The 20,702-nt window shown below is 44.7% G+C and overlaps 1 protein-coding gene across 5 annotated transcripts in view; it reads right to left on the reverse strand.

Annotated features, from left to right (window-relative positions):
- Positions 1 to 20,702, reverse strand: part of gus (splA/ryanodine receptor domain and SOCS box containing gustavus) — an 843,229-nt gene that overhangs the window by 720,384 nt on the left and 102,143 nt on the right. The gene's annotated exons all lie outside the window — the stretch shown is intronic.

Raw genomic sequence — 20,702 nt, forward strand, 5'->3', positions numbered from 1 at the left:
CTCTATTCTCTATACTTCCACCTCTCCCCCCTCCCTCTCTCCACTATTCTACTTCTCTATCTTTCTAACTCTCCATTCTTAAGCCAGCTGATCGATGAGCCGACCAGACCGAGGAACACCCTTAACGATGTTGAAGACTGCAATCTCAGATCACAACATAATCGAGGTACAGACCTGCGTGGCCAACGGCCTGGGACTGGGTAACGTGCTCAATTACAAAGGCGAATTCGATAAGTTGAACTTCAACAATATCAACTGATACCAAAATAAATCAAGAACTTAAAGAGATATGCTGGGAAGACGATACAATCACAACCGATTTAAACCAATTCCTCTGGAGGCTGAGTTCACTGGCACTGGAAATATACACCAAATACATACATAACTTAATGGCAATGATGATGATGAAATCTGGAGGCAGTCCCTTCACTGGTGAAAACGACGGATATCAGATATTCTCAAAGGCAGCAGACTCTCTGATGCACGAAAGGAAACTCTAGGTAAAGAAATACGGTACACTGAGCACAAACTTGTTACATATGGAATTTAAGAGAGATAAAGGGTGCAAATTCCAGGGTAAAAATCTCATCCAGTAAAAGGCCTTTCCTTAAAGATGGAGGAACACACACTAATGATATTAAGGAAATACTGAAGTCACAATACGACTGCGTTCAGTGACCCACTCATCAGTCTGCAGACAGATAAATCAAAAACATTTTTTCATAAATGAGACTCAAAACGCCACTGACATCCCCACAGAATGCCCATGCATTCTGTCCCAGAAAAAAAGGAATAAGTGGTAAAGCGGGAAGATATATGTTAGACTTCTTAACAAATACAACGCATAGTGGGTAAACAAAGTAAGAGGCAGCTACAATGGAAAGCTCTGTGCCTCAAGGCGACAACTAGCTCCACTTCTGTCTCTCATTCTTATATCTGACAGACATAATTCATAGCACGTAACATCCTTTGCTGATGACACCAGAATCTCTGAGAGCGGAGTCCATCGAAGACACAACAAATCTTCAAGTGGATATAAATGAAGTCTTCAGTGGGCCTTAGACAAAAAAATGTCTAACGAGGACCAGTCTCGGTTGCTCCGCTATGGAAGAATGGAGGAAATAAAGAATGCTATGGAGTACAGGACAAACTCTCATCATTCAATAAAACGAAAGTTTTATGTGCGAGACTTCAGAGTAAGGATGTCTCAAAATACACTTCCTGGATACTCATTTGGACTACATTCAGGAAACTGTGAGAACTCTGAGTGAAAAGCAAGGTGAAAGGTTTCACCAGAATATAATGGAGAGAAAATACAAAGGTCCAACTATTGCTGGATGTCTCATTTTCAAGAGTCATAATAATGTTGTCATTGCTACCGCAAGGAAAATGATAGGCTGGATAACAAGAACTTTTAAGACAAGGGATGATGAACCCATAGCGATGGTCTTCATCAAGTCACTTGTTTTCTCCAGGCTGTATACTAACAGTTCCCTTCAAAGCAGAAGAGATTGTTGTGCTAGAAAACGTAAAGTGAACTTAAACAGGTAAACTACCGGGAATGCCTGAAATACCAAATGTATTCCTTGGGAAGTAGGCTAGAAAAGTACATCATAATTTACACCTGGAAAACCCTGGAGGGATTGGTCCCAAACCTGCACATTGAAGTAACTCCAGGTAAAAACAAGAGACAGTGCAAAGTACCCCCGGGAAAATATAGGGTCGCAATATGAGATAACTGGTCAAGTGTCAGACGTCCCCTATTCTTTAACGCCATCCCTTCTTGTACATAGGAAATTACCAGGAAATATCTGGCTGCCTTCAAGAGGAAACTGGACAAACTCCTCAAATTATTTCTTGACTAGCCGGGTTGTGGTTTGCACGTTGCACTGCATACGGCCAGCAGTAACAGCCTGGCTGATCAGGTCATGATCCACAGGGAGGTCTGGTTTGGGACAGGGCCGTAGGGGCGTTGACATGAGATAAATGAAGCATCCTTTATGTAACTCTCTCTCCCATCCCCCACCTGTCTCTGTCTCATTCCCATTTCTTATTTATTTACACAAAATGGATCTACAAGGTTTAAAGTTTAATTTTCCGACATTTACCTCACAAACCCCGATAATTATACTGGAGGTGGGTAGTGGAGGCTGCACCTCAAGCACAAATTACCCAAGTATAAGTAAACTAGAAACAGAAGAAGTAGAGATTAACATAATAGTGAACTATGGAGGGTATGCCTACAGTTTTTTGAAAGTGTATTTTGTATGAACTTTATATGCTCATTAAATTTAATTTTTTTATTAACTTAGGATTTATTAATTTTGACTAACTGTGGGCATTGTTTATTCCTAAAAGAAACAAAGGCTTTCTTTTTTACATTTAAAGTGAGTTTATTTGTTTTGATCCAAGTACAGAACATTATAAGACACAGGTTGCTGCGAGGCGATCGAAAAGTCGCTGAAAATAGAGAAGAGGACCCAGGATGCTACCTTGGGGGGACACCTAACTTATTTGTTTGGTAGATGAGGAAATAACATTTATAACTACGTGCTGGTATATGTTGCTTAACAATGTAATGTTCACTAAGGACAAATTTCGGTTACTCCACTATGTAAAAAATAATTAAAAACTGGAACATGGTTTAAATAAACTGAAACCACTCAAAATAACGGAAGACGATTGTAAAAGTCTCAGATCTTACGTTCAAATACCACAACATTGTTACTATCACAAATGCAAGGAAAGTGAAAAGATGGATAATAAGAACCTTCAAAACAAGAGACGCCGAGCCAATGATGATTTTCTAAAGTCACTTGTTCTTTAGTGACCAGAATATTGCTGCACACTAACAGCTCCTTTCAATGCAGGCGAAATTGTAGAGCTGTAGACAGAAAACCTTCACGGCCCGTATAAATTCAGTGATGCATTTCATTTAATTGAAACGCCTGAAATCTCTGGAATGGAAGCGAGAAAAATATATCAATTTTCACCTGGAAAATTCCGGAGGGATTAGTTCCAGATCTGCACACCGAAATTACTCCTTACCAGAAGGCCTGGTTTGGGACCGGGTCGTGGGGGTAACCTACAAAAGCAACAGGCTCCCTAGACGGCCTAAAACAAATCCAATGAAAAACAAGGGCGCAATGATTACACTAACAAATGACACAATAATTGTTTTAAATAATTAAAAAATATTTAAAATCCCTTCAAAGGGGAATTACCAACAGACCCCTAGCTCTCTTCAAAGATAACTGGATAAGTTCTTCAAATTAGTTTTTGATCAGTCGAGCTGTGCTGGATACAGTGGAGTGTGTGTGGCTGGCTGCACCAGCCTGGAGGCTTGGTCTGGGACAGCAGTAGCAGCAGTGACCCCAGAAATTGTTTCCAGATTCAGGTGAGCTCAGTCTTCCTCACGCGGTGTTTTTATTCTATATTATAAATAATTACAAATTTACACTTCAATTTACTAAAATAATATAATTAAAATAGAGCCAGTTGTAGAGCTTTCCTATGGTTAAGTGGTTATTTCTTCAGTGACGTAATAACTAAGTAACTCTCAGTAATTTAGGAAAACAATAAATGATTGCTGATAGAGTGACATTGTTGAGAAAGGTGCAGCAGAATGAGGCTCTTGATGGCTGCTCTTCCTCAAGAATAATAGTTGTTTTCTGGATGTCCACAAAGTTTAAGTACTGTGGGACCTAGACAACACTGGCCCCTACCTAACCAACCTCTTCTTCGACGGCACAACATGACTTTACTAATATTCAGATCTTATTAACAAGTTCAACACGTTATATTAAGTGAGGACCAAATAAACTAACTAAAATTAACCCATTTTAATAAAGCTACTAAAATTAAAACTTACTGATGAGCATGTTCTCTGAATGTAACAGCGACCAGGTAAACATTTTCCAAAAACCAACGTTGTGGCGCAGTGACTACGCTGCTTTATCAATGGTTTCTAATTACCTATACTAAAACCAACGTCCTCTTACGAAAATGGACTGATATAACGATAAGGTCACAAACAACTCCGGATTTTAGTGTACTGCTGTACATTAACGGCTCCCTTCAAGGCTGGCGACATTTCAGACCTGGAGATTGTACAAAGAACTTTCACGGCACACATAAGTGTGACAAGGCACCTAAATTACTGGGAACGGTTGAAGGTCCTTGATCTGTATTCCCTGGAACGCAGGCGAGAGAGATACATGATAATATACACTTGGAAGGTCCTGGAGGGATTGGTACCAAACCTGCACACGAAAATCACTCCTATGAAAGCAAAAGATTCGGCAGGAGATGCAACATTCCCCCAATGAAAAGCAGGGGCGCCACGAGTACACCGAGAGACAACACAATAAGTGTCCGGGGCCCAAGACTGTTCAATTGCCTCCCAGCCTACAAAAGGGGGATTACCAATAGACTCCTGGCTGTCTTCAAGAAGGCACTGGACAGACACCTAAAGTCAGTACCTGACCAATCGGGCTGTGGTTCGTGCGTCAGCTTGCGTGCAGCCAGTAGTAACAGCCTGGTTGATCAGACCCTGATCCACCGTGCGGCCTGGTCTCAGACCCACCCGCGGAGGCGTTGACCCCCGAAACTAAAGGAGGAGGCAGTTCGGGTAAGATAAAAACAACTGTTGGAGGACAGATGGGCTAGTGAGAGTATAGGCAATGGGGTAGAAGATGTATGGAGTAGGTTTAAGAACGTAGTGTTACAGGGTTCAACGGAAGTTTGTGGTTACAGGAAAGTGGGTGCGGGAAGGAAGAAGAGCGATTGGTGGAATGATGTAGAGATAGTAAGAGAAAAAGTTAGCATATGACAGATTTTTACAAAATAGAAGTGATGCAAGGAGGGAGGAGTATATGGAGACAAAAAGAGAGGTTAAGAGAGTGGTGAAGCAATGTGAGAAGTTATCAACAAATTTTGTTGAAAATAAGAAAAAGTTTTGGAGTGAAATTAATAAGTTGAGAAAGCCTAGAGAAAGAATGGCTTTGTTGGTTAAAAATAGGAAAGGAGAATTATTAAATGGAGGGTTAGAGGAATGGGAAAGATGAAGGGAATATTTCGAGAAATTGTTAAATGTTGATGAAGATAGGGAAGCCATGTTTTCGTGTATAGGGTAAGGATGAATAACATCTTATAGGAGTGAGGAAGAACCAGTTGTGAGTGTGGGGGAAGTGCCTGGGGCAGTGAGTAGAATGAAAGAGGGTAAAGCAGCTGGGATTGATGGGATAAAGATGGAAATGTTAAAAGCAAGTGGGGATACAGTTTTGGAGTGGTCAGTGTTTTTATTTAATAAATGTATGGAAGAGGGAAAGGTACCTAGGGATTGGCAGAGAGCATGCATAGTTCCTTTGTATAAAGGCAAAAGGAACAAAGGAGTGTAAAAATTATAGGGGAATAAGTCTGTTGAGCATACCTGGTAAAGTGTATGGTAGAGTTATTATTGAAAGAATTATAAGATAGCAGATGAACAAGGCTTTGGGAAGGGTAGGGGTGTGTAGACCAAGTGTTTGCAGTGAAACATATAGGTGAACAGTATTTAGATAAGGGTAAAGAGGTATTTGTGGCATTTATGGATTTGGAAAAGGCATATGACAGGGTGGACAGGGGGACAATGCGGCAGATGTTACAAATGTATGGAACAGGAGGTAGGTTACTGAAAGTGATGAAAATTTTTTGCAAGGATAGTGAGGCTCAGGTTCGAATATTTCCCAGTAAAAGTAGGCCTTAGACAGGGATGTGTGATGCCACCATGGTTGTTCAATATATTTATAGATGGAGTTGCAAGAGAAGTGAATGCCCGGGTGCTGGCAAGAGGTGTGGGGTTAAAAGATAAAGAATCTAACACAAAGTGGGAGTTGTCACAGTTCCTCTTTGCCAATGACACTGTGTTTTTGGGAGAGTCTGAAGAGAAGTAGCAGAGGTTGGTTGATGAGTTTGGTAGAGTATGTAAAAGAAGGAAATTAAAAGTGAATAAAGGAAAGAGTAAGGTGATGAGGATAACAAAAAAAAAAATTAGGTAACGGAAGTTTGGATATCACACTGGAGGGAGAGAGTATGGAGGAGGTGAATGTGTTCAGATATTTGGGAGTGGGCGTGTCAGCGGATGGGTCTATGAAGGATGAGGTGAATCATAGAATTGACGAGAGGAAAAAGGTGAGTAGTGCACCGAGAAGTCTGTGGAGACAAAGAACTTTATGAAAGCAAAGAGGGGAATGTATGAGAGAATAGTTATACCAACGCTCTTGTATAGGTGTAAGGCATGGGTTGTGAATGTTGCAATAAGGAGAAGGCTGGAGGCACTGGAGATGTCATGTCTGAGCGCAATGTGTGATGAGAATATAATGCAGAGAATCCGTAGTTTGGAGATTAGGAGGAGGTGTGGGATTACAAAACTATTATCCAGAGGGCTGAGGAAGGGTTGAGATTGTTTGGACATGTAGAGAAGGTAGAACGAAATAGAATGACTTCGAGTGCATAAATCTGTAGTGGAGGGAAGGAGGGGTAGGGGTCGGCCTAGAAAAGGTTGGAGGTAGGGGGTAAAGGTTTTGTGTGGGACTAGCTTGGACTTTCAGCAAGCGTGCGTGAGCGTGTTAGGTAAGAGCGAATGGAGACAAATGGTGTTTAGGACTTGACGTGCTGTTGGAGTGTAAGCAAGGTAACATTTATAAAAGGATTCAGGGAAACCGGCAGGCCGGACTTAATTCCTGGAGATGCGAAGTACAGTGGAAGGAGCGTTGCTAATATTGCAGTTTTATAACTGTAGTGTAGGCATGCCTCTGGCATGACAGTGATGGAGTGAATGATGAAAGTTTTTCTTTTTCGGGTCACCCTGCCTTGGTGGGCAACGGCCGATGTGTAAATACCTACACACACACACACACACACACACACACACACACATCGGGTCATTCCCAGCGTTAAGACCAAGCACATTTCTTGGTAGAGCTATTTGTGATAAAGGTAGTTATGTAACTTTACCTTCAAAGTGTATTACAACATACTGTTGAACAATAACCTGCGGTACAGCTCGAGTTCGCTGACAATCCACTGAATCTCTTGAGGACGGTGGGGAGGGGTAAATGGCACAAGTATACACGAGCGCACCTATACGAGCACACACACATAATACAAAAATCGATGACAGAGAAAGACCAGAGAGTGAACATGACAGTGAACACATCCACTAATTCCCACTCTCGCACTGTCTCTTCTCTCTCATTCTGACTATTTTCATTAAGTGCACATCATCAGCACATCATTATAATTTCCACCTTCAAATTTGTTCCAAAATCTGTACACAGAAATCTCTGCCTAGGCTAGCTGCCTAGCAAATAGTGTAAAATACTCTCAATGAAAAGTAAGTGTGCCATGACTAAGTGTAAATGGCCATGGACTTCAACACCCTACCTTCATACATCAAGGGACTTACCAACGGACCTCTAGATTTCTTCAAGGAACTGAACCAAGTTCCTCAAATCACTTCCTGATCAGCCGGGTTGTGACGCATACACTGAACTGCATGCAACTAGCAACAGCTTCGATGATCAGGCCAACCACCAGGAAGCCTAGTCTGGGACAAGGCCACGGGGATATGGACCCCGAAAATCGATTCCAGGTAGACTCCGGGTAGGTACGTTATTTCTGTACATTAAGAATAAACTTAATACTGATCTTTAAGAACACTCCTCATTACCCTTTAGCATTCTGATGCTTCATTCAATGCCATCACAGTGTCTTCTGTTCATCAGGTATTTATCTTTCTACCATCTCCTCTATTTGTGGAGTAATCTCTAGAGTACTGTGTCGAATGTTTTTTTTTTTTTTTTAGCAATATAAGTTATGCAGTCTAACCTTCAATACTGCTATTTCATTTATATTAATCTTTATTAAAACACCACTAGGTGTGTGGAGACAGGTTTTGCCTTCCAAAAAGTCATACTAATTTTCAGTAATAAAGTTCCTCTCTTAAATACTCCAACAATATGTTTCTGAATATACTGTCCAGTAATTTGGACTGTATACATGATTATCCTGGTCTGCTGTACAGTACCCGATCAGTGCTCTCCAGCTTCAAAATACATCAAATTGATAGCCGCAGAGATTTTGTTGTATATTCACGCTCCTCCTCTCTGCACCCAGGGATCTATGCTTTTAGGCCACAAGAATGCTCTATATATACTCTCGTTATCATCAACCTTGAAATATGGGAACCTAACACTGCCAGTCTTTTGGACAGCATTTTCTGGTGCTGATCCTGCCTTGGTATTGACTACCTCTTAAGACACTCGTGGCCAGTTCCTTACTTTCCTTTTCTGTCTGCTTACGAATGCTATCTTCCTCCACTCTAATGCTAAATGCTAATGTAGCATACAATGATTTTTCAAAAGCGTTCGACAAGCGCTACCATGGTGTGATGGCGCACAAAATGCGTGTGAGCAAAAGGCATAAATGGAAAAGTGGGTATATGGAATTATGGATATTTAACTTCTTAACAAGTAGAACCCAGGGTACGTGAACAATCCTGGAGGGTCTGGTCCCAAACCTGAACATCGAAATAACACCGTATGACAATAAGATACTTGGTAGATGGTACAAAACACCTCCACTAAAATCCAGGGGCGCGACAAGAGAACCCGAAGAGTGATAGTTCCCCGACTCTTCAACGCCCTACCTCTGTGCTTAAGGAAAAATTAGCAACAAACCTCTAGCGGTCTTCAAGAGGGAACTGGACAAGTTCCTTAAATCAGTGCCTGACCAGCAGGGTTGTGGTTTGTACGCTGGACTTCAAGCAACCAATATTAACAGCAGCTTTGATCCTTCAGGAGGCTTGGTCTAGGACCGGGGCGCTGGGACGTTGACCCCCGGAAATGTCCTTCAGGTAGCCTTCATGTGCCTCGGTAAATAAACTGTTGGGTTCCTTATCCTTCCCTGGCTGGTTTCCTTCTCTCCTTCCGTGGCTGGGTTCCCTCTCTCCTTCCCTGGCTGGGTTCCCTCTCTCCTTCCCTGGCTGGGTTCCCTCTCTCCTTCCCTGGCTGGGTTCCCTCTCTCCTTCCCTGGCTGGGTTCCCGCTGTCCTTCCCTCCCTGGGTTCAATCTCTCCTTCCCTCCCTGGGTTCCCATTCTCCTTCCCTCCCTGGGTTCCCATTCTCCTTCCCTGGCTGGGTTCCCTCTCTCCTTCCCTGGCTGGGTTCCCTCTCTCCTTCCCTGGCTGGGTTCCCTCTCTCCTTCCCTCCCTGGGTTCCCTCTCTCCTTCCCTCCCTGGGTTCCCTCTCTCCTTCCCTCCCTGGGTTCCCTCTCTCCTTCCCTCCCTGGGTTCCCTCTCTCCTTCCCTCCCTGGGCTCCCTCTCTCCTTTCCTCCCTGGGTTCCCTCTCTCCTTTCCTCCCTGGGTTCCCGCTGTCCTTCCCTCAATGGGTTCCCTCTCTCCTTCCCTCCCTGGGCTTCCTCTCTCCTTCCCTCCCTGGGTTCCCTCTGTCCTTCCCTCCCTGGGTTCCCGCTGCCCTTCCCTCCCTGGGTTCCCTCTTTCCTTCCCTCCCTGGGTTCCCTCTTTCCTTTCCTGGCTGGGTTCCCTCTTTCCTTCCCTGGAGGGGTTCCCTTTTTCCTTCCCTGGCTGGGTTCCCTCTCTCCTTCCCTCCCCGGGTTCCCTCTCTCCTTCCCTCCCTGGGTTCCCTCTCTCCTTCCCTCCTTGGGTTCCCGCTGTCCTTCCCTCCCTGGGTTCCCGCTGTCCTTCCCTCCCTGGGTTCCCGCTGTCCTTCCCTCCCTGGGTTCCCGCTGTCCTTCCCTCCCTGGGTTCCCGCTGTCCTTCCCTCCCTGGGTTCCTGCTTTCCTTCCCTTCCTGGGTTCCCGCTGTCCTTCCCTCCCTGGGTTCAATCTCTCCTTCCCTCCCTGGGTTCCCTCTCTCCTTCCCTCCCTGGGTTCCCTCTCTCCTTCCCTCCCTGGGTTCCCATTCTCCTTCCCTACCTGGGTTCCCATTCTCCTTCCCTACCTGGGTTCCCTCTCTCCTTCCCTCCCTGGGTTCCCTCTCTCCTTCCCTCCCTGGGTTCCCTCTCTCCTTCCCTCCCTGGGTTCCCTCTCTCCTTCCCTCCCTGGGTTCCCTCTCTCCTTCCCTCCCTGGGTTCCCTCTCTCCTTCCCTCCCTGGGTTCCCTCTCTCCTTTCCTTCCTGGGTTCCCTCTCTCCTTCCCTCCCAGGGTTCCCTCTCTCCTTCCCTCCCTGGATTCCCTCTCTCCTTCCCTCCCTGGGTTCCCTCTCTCCTTCCCTCCCTGGGTTCCCTCTCTCCTTCCCTCCCTGGGTTCCCTTTCTCCTTCCCTCCCTGGGCTCCCGCTTTCCTTCCCTCCCTGGGTTCCCGCTTTCCTTCCCTCCCTGGGTTCCCGCTGTCCTTCCCTCCCTGGGTTCCCGCTGTCCTTCCCTCCCTGGGTTCCCTCTTTCCTTCCCTCCCTGGGCTTCCGCTTTCCTTCCCTCCCTGGGTTCCCGCTGTCCTTCCCTCCCTGGGTTCCCTCTTTCCTACCCTCCCTAGGTCCCCTCTTGCTGTAGTCCCTCCTAACCCTCTTCCCTTCCATTTTAGCACAAGTGCGTCGACCAATAGAGGGATGGAGGTTTAGGGAACAATGGGGTAGGGGGAAGAGTGCTAATTACGGTGGTGAAGAGGGTAGTGGAGGGCCCAGAACTCACCCCCACAACACCACCTCCCTCAACAACCCACTACCCAATGATCCCCCTACCCTAACCCACCAACTTTACACCCACATAACAAAGGGACCATAAAACTATCAAGTACTGAGAACAAAAGTCACAGTACCCAGTCTGGAACACATTCGGTGCGCACACTGCGAGTGTATCTAATTCTGTCGAGTACAGAAATACCTACTACTCTTAACTACACTACCAAAGCAAACGATTCGGCAGGAGATGCAACATCCTCCAGTGTAAAGCAGGCCCACCACGAGTACGCTAAGAGACAACACAATAAGTATCACGGTCCCAAGACTGTTCAACTCCCTCAAAGAATACTTAAGAGGAATTACCAATAGGCTCCTGACTGTTTTTAAAAGGTGCTAGACAGGTATCTAAAGTCAGTACCTGATCAGCCTGGCTGTGGTTTTCGTACGTCGGTTTGCGTGCGACCAGCAGTAAAGCCTGGTTGATCAGGCCCTCATCCACCGCGAAGCCTGGTCACAGACCGGGCAGCAGGGGCGTTGACCCGAGAAACTCTCTCCAGGTACACCAGCATCAGAGGATATATACAACCAGTGATATATCTCCAGGTTTATACAGTATACAATGAATATTGTACTTCAATCCCCATTTTAGGAATTTAAGTATACTTGATGTTAGGAAACAGCAAATGGTAGTTTTAATGGTCCACGTACAGTCGATTGGATTCAAACTGAATTAGTTATAAGGATGACGGCACTGCGTCACCATTACCAGCAGAACTGCCACCACCAACACTGCTAGCACAATTGCTACCACCACCATGCTGCCACTACCATTACCTGCACACCCGCCACCACCACCCACACAACCATCACCACCTGTCTGTCAAGCTGACAATGCAGCAAGTCAAATGGAGGAGCCAGTGCTATGCATATATACAAACATCCCTCAACACTCCCTCCCTCCCCACACCAATACTAATTATCATGAATTAAGCACATAACCTGCCTATCACACACTTGATTCACTTCCAACATCAGTAATTACTAACTTCTACTTACACTGACTATACTCTTATCTACTTCAGTTAGTTCTTGTAAACTTGCCTTACCCGATGTTTCCGAGATTACTGTAATATGCTGGAACGACAATATGATAAACGAGGATTTAAACCAGTACATGGAGAAGATGAACTCAATACCCCTAGCAGTATGCTTCAGGCATACCATTACGAAGCAGAAAGTACAGCTAGGTTATGGAAAACTGGAGGAGATAATAATTAGAACAGAGTATACTACTGACTCCGGCCATACAATAGAGCGGAAAAATAATGTAAGGGACCTGGGAGTAGTAATGTCTGAGGATCTCACTTTCAAGGATCACAACAGTGCCACGATCGCACGTGCAAAGAAAATGATAGGATGGATAATGAGAACTTTCAAAACGAGAGATGCCAAGCCCATGATGATCCTTTTCAAATCACTTGTTCTCTCTAGGCTGGAATACTGCTGTACATTAACATCTCCATTCAAAGCAGGTGAAATCGCAGATCTAGAGAGTGTACAGAGATCCTTTACTACACGTATAAGTTCTGTCAAGCACCTTAACTACTGGGAACGCTTGACTTGTACTCGTTGGAACGCAGGAGGGAGAGATATATCATAATCTACACTTGGAAAATCTTGGAAGGAATGGTCCCAAATCTGCACACAGAAATCACTCCCTACGAAAGTAAAAGACTGGGCAGGCGATGCAAAATGCCCCCAATAAAAAGTAGGGGCGCCATTGGTACACTAAGAGAAAACACCATAAGTGTCCGGGGCCCAAAACTGTTCAACAGCCTCCCATCAAGCATTAGGGAAATTGCCAATAAACCCCTGGCTGCCTTCAAGAGAGAGCTGGACAGATACCTTAAGTCAGTGCCGGATCAGCCGGGCTGTGGCTCGTACGTTGGACTGCGTGCGGCCAGCAGTAACAGCCTAGTTGATCAGGCCCTGATCCATCGGGAGGCCTGGTCATGGACCGGGCCGCGGGGGCGTTGATCCCCGGAATAACCTCCAGGTAGGAGAGGAAGAGCCAACCCTGTACAGGCGAAGATTGGTAACAGAACTCATTCTGAAGAACGAAAATAGAGAAATGAAAAAAGTTGAACTTAAACTGAATGCATTAAAGTCCAGAAGAGAGAAAGAGAACCAGAAACATAAAGTGAAATTGGAAGAAAATCCAGGGCAAAAATATGCAGTTTCTCGCCTTTGATTAAAGGACATGGATCATATACTGACGACAACAAGGAAAGGAGTGAAATACTTGAGTATTAAGTCCCAATACAGTTTAGTGTTCAGCGAGCCATTAGTCCTGAAGACAACATCCAGTCATTAACAATCATAAGAGATCAATGATCACATGATCGCAACAGTGTACCCCACTCCTGAAGACATGAACGATATGGATCTCCAGGCAAAGTGGAGGGTGAGAAGAATTAGGTGCGGTGAAAAAATGAGGGGCAGGGAAAGAAGCAAAAACAACGATGGGAAAAGCAGAAATGACAAGGAGTGACGTAAGAAAGTGAAAAACAATGAGGTAGGGAAAAAGTCATGAACAATGAAGGAGAGGGAAGAAAGCATTAATAATGAGGGGGGGGGAAGGGAAGAAAGCACAAATAATGAGGCAAGAGAAGAAAGTATGAACACTGAGGGGGAGAAAAGAAAAGCAGAAATAATGAATGCTGGGGAAGAAAGTAGGAACAATAAAAGGGAGAGAAGAAAGGAGAAACAATGAGAAGGGGGGAGGGCATGAAGGAAGCAGAGGTTCAATATAAGGGGAGTGTGAGGCAGAACACAACGCCTCAGCTGGCAAAACACAAGCCACCACCCGCGACGGGAGAGAGCGCAAGGGTGAAGAAGGCATGACACAGCAGATGGCAAGAAAGCAGGAGGTAAAAGAGAATGTGATAAGGAAGAGAAAGGTTACCTTTACCTCTGATGGGTTTCGAGAGTTTCCCTATTTTCACAGCCTAGCCGTGGCTCTATGCCTGCTTGATCACCCAGGCGGATGCCTACATATCCACCACAGCTTGGTTGATCTTACACTTGAGAGTCATTTGTTAAGTTTCCTTCAGAAGACCTCTTCACTTGTTCCGGAAGTGTTTCTATCTTCTAGTAAGATGTTACAAATGTTTTGGGAGCAAAGATGTTGATACAATATTCTCTAATTATACTCTTATCTCATTCACTCGAGTAAGCTGTTATGGCAGGTGCTGATTTGGGACAAGGTCCTCAAGTAATTTCCACATGTTATCATGCTTCTCTATCCTTCCCTTAGTGAGTACATATTTATGAGTTCGGGGCAAACCCTGTAATTTAAATGCTATGTTGGATCTGTGGGGGCCGTAAATGATCTCTATCTGTTTCAGCTCTGATCTCTCTCTCCTGACCTGAACGGAGCCATCAGTACTCTAAGTGGGAGCACAAGTTATTTCAATAGTGTCACAACTGGCACTTGTTATGAAAGTTCTCATTATCGACCCAGTCATTACCCAGGCCATCGTTATATTGAAGATATAGCGAGCCTACAAGCTGATATAGATAGCCAAGTCTGGCCCATGGCCAGGCTCAGGGAGGAGAAAAACTCTCGTAACTCATCAAAGGTAATGGCAAATCTAGAGATCCACTCACAGCAATATGAGGTTCAGTGAACACAAATTAATTACACCATGGAAGAATAGTGGAAATAAAAACAAGATCAGAGTACAAATCAAACTCAAGCTGCTCAACAGAACGTGTCAAATGTGAAAGAACTAGGAGTAATAATGTTAGAAGCTCACGTTCAAAAAACACAACAATGCTATTATGGCTACTGCAAGAAAATAATAGGTTGGATAACTATAATCTTCAAAACAAGGAATGGCAAGCTAATTATGACTACTGGTTACTTGTTCTCTCTAGTTGCTGAGCTGGGAAATATAGAGAGAACCTTCACAGATAGTATAAACACAATCAAAAATTGAATTATTGGGAACACTTGAAGTCCCTAGAACTGTAGTCCTTAGAATGCAGGCGAGGAAAACGCATAATAATACTGAAGGGCTCGATACCAAACCTACACAATGAAATTACTACTTATGAACACAAGAGGCTTCGCAGATGGTGCACCTTACCTCCAATGAAAAGCAGGGTAGAGTGCAATGAGAGAATTCAAGAAGTGTTAAGGGACCATTGTTGCAACCCCTGAATGGGTCACAATGTATATGATGTATATGTATATAATATATATTACCTTTTCATATAATTTTACATTGCTTATATTTGCGATAATAGCTAAATCGTAAATATATTGCTTTATGTTATTATTTGACTTAGTTATGTTGTTAGGTAGGATGTAACATTCATATATTATGTGCTCATAGTTCAAGTCTTGATTATCTAACTACTGTAATTATCGCTTGTGGCTTGTTACTCTGCCGGCTTCGGTGTTGCTGGGCAGCAACTGTCCAAGGAGCTAACACGTGATCAAGAGGGGGGGGTGTTCACACCTCGCCTGAAGTATTCAGTCTGGTCTAGACTCGCTTGGTGGTTGGACGTATTCCAGACAAGAAGTGCCTAAATCTCCCTTATTGGAAGATCATCTCTATCTCATTACTGTTGTAGGTTCTGTGGGACTCTGTTCACAGAACATCGTCTAGACTTGATTTTCGACGTTGTACTGAGGTTGTGTGTCGCATAGACACTCTGAGCAACTCAGGTCCTGAGCTGTAGCTTCTGACCTAATTTGTACTGGTATCTGTGTACTGTCACAGTTGGGGATTTTCTTATGCTGAACTTAGATTCAGTAGTATGGGAGTTTTGTGACTTTTGTGGAGGATCTGCAGATGGTCCCTACTTAGTGTCGTTATATTATCTCCTTGATCCAGATTGTGTCACAGTTGCTTGTTATATTGTTGTCTGGCTTAGCAGTCGTTTTATTGTACAAGCAAGCTGTTCTGATTGCCAGGTGGTCAAGAAGTTAGTTAATGTGAGGACTTTGTCAGTCACTGGTTTAAGTCTAGTCGAGTCTTGAGACATAGTGAACTACTTAGAGCACTTACACACATACAATATACAAATAAGTGTGTGTATTAAATGTTAATGTACCAGACGGTACTTAACACTTATAAATGTGATATGTGCCTGTACACGAGATAAGTGATTATTATCATTATTTTGATTTTGATTAATTTAATTTACTTTGATCTTATACCTCTAGACGTTATTAATAAACTTATTAAATTTTATTTTCTCTAGTTAGTAGCCTACCAGTTGTAATCCTGAAGCACTAATAATTCTTACTGAATTCCATTGGATAATTGGACCAGGATACTGACTACTTGTTACGAAAACCCAGTAACAGGCTGGATGCTAGAAAGGCAGTCCTTTCTAGCATTCACTGGAGCTGTCTAAGCTTATCAGAAATTGCGTTTTTTGTAACCATGACTCTTCAATGCTCTCCCTCACCTTCCATGCATAAGGGAGATTACCGACAAACCCCTGGCTGTCTTCTAGAGGGAACTCAACAGATCCTCAAAAGTGTTCCTGATCAACCGGGTTATGGTGCATACATTGGACTGCGAGCTGCGGGGACAAACAGCTTGATAAATTAGACACATGTGCAACTCTTGGGTATCTTTATTGAGGAAACGTTTCGCCACACAGTGGCTTCATCAGTCCATACAAAGGAGAATCTTGAAGAACAGGAGGAGAATGAGGTAATCAGTCCCTCAACCTTGAGTCGATGTGGTCAGTCCATCAATCTTGAATAGAATACGGCATACGTGCGGAGAAGGAGCTTATAAACCGTAGGCAGGAGAGGTGCAGCAGTCATAGGTGGTGTCACATTTGTTCAATGTGGAAGTAGGTCGTGCCCAAGAATTAGGCAAGCGAAGAATTCCCAAGTATTAAGATCCCAAGAAGTTGCAGTGTCTGACAGGTTTGTAGATGAATGGTTCAGAGAACCATGTGTCTAATTTATCAACATGTCGGTTCTCTGAACCATTCATCTACAAACCTGTCAGACACTGCAACTTCTTGGGATCTTAATACTTGGGAATTCTTCGCTTGCCTAATTCTTGGGCACGACCTACTTCCACATTGAACAAATGTGACACCACCTATGACTGCTGCACCTCTCCTGCCTACGGTTTATAAGCTCCTTCTCCGCACGTATGCCGTATTCTATTCAAGATTGATGGACTGACCACATCGACTCAAGGTTGAGACAAGACTGATGAAGCCACTGTGTGGCGAAACGTTTCCTCAATAAAGATACCCAAGAGTTGCACATGTGTCTAATTTATCAACATGTCGGTTCTCTGAACCATTCATCGACAAACAGCTTGATTGATCAGGCCAACAACCAGGTCTGGTTTGGGATCAGGCTTCCGAAAGTCACCCTGGGGCTAGTGACTTTCGGAAGCGACCTCAGGAACTCTCCAGGTAAAGCTAGGTCGGTTGATACGACTCTCAGGTCCTTCACATATTCATTTCCTTCTATTTGGCGCACCTGTTGTGTTTTTACAACGTCCCCTTTGAGTTCTCCATTCTTTCTATATCTAAGTAGATGGAACTTGTCACCACTGTACGTCATGTTATTCTACACTAATCACTGAAAGACTTCTAACATCCACCTTCAAATTTTTGGCGTTTTCTATCGAGGCGATTTTTATGCTTAGTTTGCTATCTTCAAATGATAATACCAAATTGTGGTCGAGTGTTTTTATCTATCTGTTGTGAGGATAAACAAAGGTACCAGGACAGTGCCTTGGGATACTGAGCTCTTTCTACCTCTTAATGTTGAATTTTACTGTTTACTACCACCCCGTATTCTGTCAGAATGGTGAATATCCATATGCCTACTTTCCCCGTTGTGCCTATTATCCTCATTTTGGGCGCAATCACCCATGATCGCATTCGTCAAATGGCTTTGCAAAATCAGTGTGCACCACAACTGCATCAGGATTTTTTCCCCTACGCTTCATTAATTCGTGGTGGTTTACTAGATATGACAAGCATGATCTTCCTTCCATGGTGGTCTGGGTTGTGTAGATTCTGCTGTTGCATAAAATTTGCAATCTGGCGTCTCATCACTCTTTCGAAGACTTTTAGGTTGTCCCATCTTATTGCTGTCTATTCGGAACTATACGAACTCTTTTAAGACCTCTGCTATTTCCTTAGATCTAATCTAGGCTCTTTCTGGAAAGGATACTGAATGCTCCTGCTAGAGGTATTTTTCTCTTCTTTACAAATAAGGAATTCCACGAATCCGGTTCAGGTGTTGTGTGTTTTATTTATTTTTCAAATTCTGCGTGATTAATGCTTATGGCAGTTATATAATTTGTGTGAACTTCAGATGTAATGAAAAAAAATATGCTTTCTCCAAGCTGCTCTCGTGTAGTGGGTTGCTGAACATCGCCTCAAATTGGTCTTTTAGAATTTCACTCATACTTTTTCATCGTCAGTGTATGAACCTCCTGTGATAAATAATGTCATTCTACAGAAGTACAAATACAAATTAAAATTAACAAACAAGAGAACAAATCAAAACAAATGTTGAGAAAGAATGACTTGACAAATATTATAAAATGGGTCAAGACACAACATTCGTGACACAAGAGATAATGATGAACAGAGAAAGTCAAAGACTAGCGTGAGGAACGAGCCTCCCTCAAGCAAAGGGACAACAGGAAGATGAGGACGGGAGGGAAGGAAGGAGGGAAGGAAGGAGGGGGGGGAGGGAAGGAGGGAAGAAGGGGAGGGAGGGAAGGGGACGTTGGAAGGATGTAGGGGTCAGGGTAGAAAGGATTAGGGAGGGAGAGGAGCAAGGATAGAGGGATGTTGGGGGTGGGGGTTGGAGGGTGGAGTCGTGTTCACCGGAAGCAAGGGAACGCATAGTATTTCCTCACCCCCACCAGGTGTCTGCAAGAACCACAGCGACCGCACCTGCACACCCACCCTCCCTCTCTCCCTTCCTCACCACCATTTCTCTCCCTCCATCCATTTTAACCATCACTTCGCCCCCCCCCACTTTCCACCACAACCACCACCCCGCCTTTACAAAGGTACTGTTATTTTTTAACTCCTGCACATATTGTAAGATGCTACGAACCTTACTTCAAATGTGCAAGAATATTTGTGTTACTTATTTTAGCAATAAAAAAAATCCAAGGAAAAGCTAAGTAACAAAAACAAATGCTTTAAATACAAATACACACACCATACAAATAATATAAGCCAGGTTAAAAATAACCAGCATCGGTTAAAATTCCCATTAAATTTGTTAATGTCACAAAAGTTACAGGAGATCCCAACAGGCACCTCAATAATTAAAAAAAAAAAAAAGATGCGTGAGAAAACGCTAAAGTAGTAGGCAGTTTAAATGTGTTCCACAGTGGCCTCCATACCACAATTCAGAGAGAAGAAGCACCACCTGCAGACAGGTGGTTAAGGATAACGTGGGAGCACATGCGTATGCATTCAATCCTTAAATGATAACGAAGAGTCTGAAAGTGATGATTCCTGTTGAAAGAGGGCCAAACACACTATACTGACGAACCCCACATAGTTTGTGGCACCCGTGTAGGGCCCACTGGGTCTGCCACTTCCCAAGTCCAAATCTGTGTATGTGACCCATGAAGTTAATGTGAAGCAGAAGACCGCTACATAGGAAGCTGCAAATAGCAGCTCTCGCCTCAACATCCGCATGTTCATTTCCTGGGACTACTGACAGCCTGGACACCAAGAGGATCCCATGCTCTTATACTGGGCAGGAAGAAAGAAATGAGTGTCTATACTGCTCTGCACACCATGTACCTTATCTTCACTGTCTCGGAGTTACTACATGTGAATCTTTACATATTCAGTGAACTCGTCTTCTAGGTTTATCAACATACATTTTACCTTGCAATCTTCAAAATTTCTCCAAATTTGGAATTTGCGTTTTGTGTTCCTATTCCCGCCAGGAAGGCAGTACAGGAGGAAGAAGAGGAAGAGGAGGGTAAAATATGAAAGAGAGGGAGAAGGGTAGCCCTGGCAACAGCAGGAAGGGAGCAGGGACGTGGTAAGGAGGCAGTCTAGGAGGGAAGGAGTGTGACATGGAGGAAGGCAGCCCAGAAAGAGGAGAGGAGGGGTGTGACATAGAAGAGGGCATAGACAGGGGACATCACAGAGGAAAGCAGCCCAGGAAAAGAAGGGCATTAGTGAGACAAGACGAAAGGCAGCCCACCATGAGGGAAGCCAGGTACGCGTCACGAAGACAGGCAGCCCAGTATGGAGGCAGAGAAGTTACATGGAGGAAGGTAGTCCAGCAGGGCAGAGGCGTAGCTTGAAATAAGGCAGCCCAGAAGGGCAGGGAAATGGCATGGAAGACAGTCCAGGAAAGCAGGGGAGTGACAAGAGGCAGCCAGGAGTGTGACATGGAAGGCAGCCCAGCAACTAGATGGCAGGGACGTAACATGGAGGAAGGTAGCCCAGCAGCAGGAGGGCAGGGGCGTGACAGGAGACAGTCCAGCAGGAGGGCAGGAGCATGACATGGAGGAAGGCAGTCCAGCAGCGGCAGGAGGGCAGGGGTGTGACATGGAGGAAGGCAGTCCAGCAGTAGCAGGAAGGCAGGGGCGTGACAGAGGAAGGCAGCCCAGCAGCAGGAGGACAGGGGCGTGACATAGACGAAGGCAGTCCAGCAGCAGCAGGAGGGCAGGGGCGTGACATAGAGGAAGGCAATCCAGCAGCAGGAGGGCAGGGGCGTGACAGAGGAAGACAGCCCAGCAGGAAGGCAGGGGCGTGACATACAGGAAGGCAGTCCAGCAGCAGCAGGAGGGCAGGGGCGTGACATACAGGAAGGCAGTCCAGCAGCAACAGGAGGGCAGGGGCGTGACATGGAGAAAGGCAGACCAGTAGCAGCAGGAGGGCAGGGGCGTGACATGGAGGAAGGTAGTCCAGTAGCAGCAGGAGGGCAGGGGCGTGACATGGAGGAAGGCAGTCCAGCAGCAGCAGGAGGGCAGGGGCGT

Source organism: Cherax quadricarinatus, chromosome 23, assembly GCF_038502225.1.
Source record: "Cherax quadricarinatus isolate ZL_2023a chromosome 23, ASM3850222v1, whole genome shotgun sequence".
Lineage (NCBI taxonomy): Eukaryota > Metazoa > Arthropoda > Malacostraca > Decapoda > Parastacidae > Cherax > Cherax quadricarinatus.